Raw genomic sequence first — 617 nt, forward strand, 5'->3', positions numbered from 1 at the left:
GCATAGTACGAGAACCATCAAATTTCATGGTGGTCAATGTACTCATTAGTGTCCCAGCAAGAGACTTGTCAGCAGTTTGAGAGCGCTCTTCCACAAACTTTAGCATTTCTTTACCACTTTCAGTTTTAGGAAGAGGTGACTTAATGTTGCCAGCAATACTCATTCGCATATACATTAGACTCAATCTGCTTGATCTTTCCTAATTTCTATAATGAATTTTATGTTCTTCAGTGCTTATATTAGTAATATCATTTGGCTTATCTTCTCGGAGTGATAAATCCAAATCCATTACCCCAAGGTAAAATTAGATTTGTTCACTCCATTCAGAGAAGTCAAAGAAGTTAAGTCAATTGAAAGTTGGAACAAATAAGAATTGCGAATGTAAAGCAACAGGTACTGCAATCAATAAAATCAAACAAAAACATTAAGGCTTTGAGTTATGTCTAAAATTAATTCAGATTACTTCATAAGTGTATATTAATGTCTACCTTTAGGTAATTCATCAATATACCATACTAGATATGATGATACTAAAAGAAAATTCACATAATTTGGGAATATTGCATGCATAAATTAGAAACATTTACTATCTTTGGATATATAAATATAACTAATGA

Source organism: Lupinus angustifolius, chromosome LG04, assembly GCF_001865875.1.
Source record: "Lupinus angustifolius cultivar Tanjil chromosome LG04, LupAngTanjil_v1.0, whole genome shotgun sequence".
Taxonomy (NCBI): domain Eukaryota; kingdom Viridiplantae; phylum Streptophyta; class Magnoliopsida; order Fabales; family Fabaceae; genus Lupinus; species Lupinus angustifolius.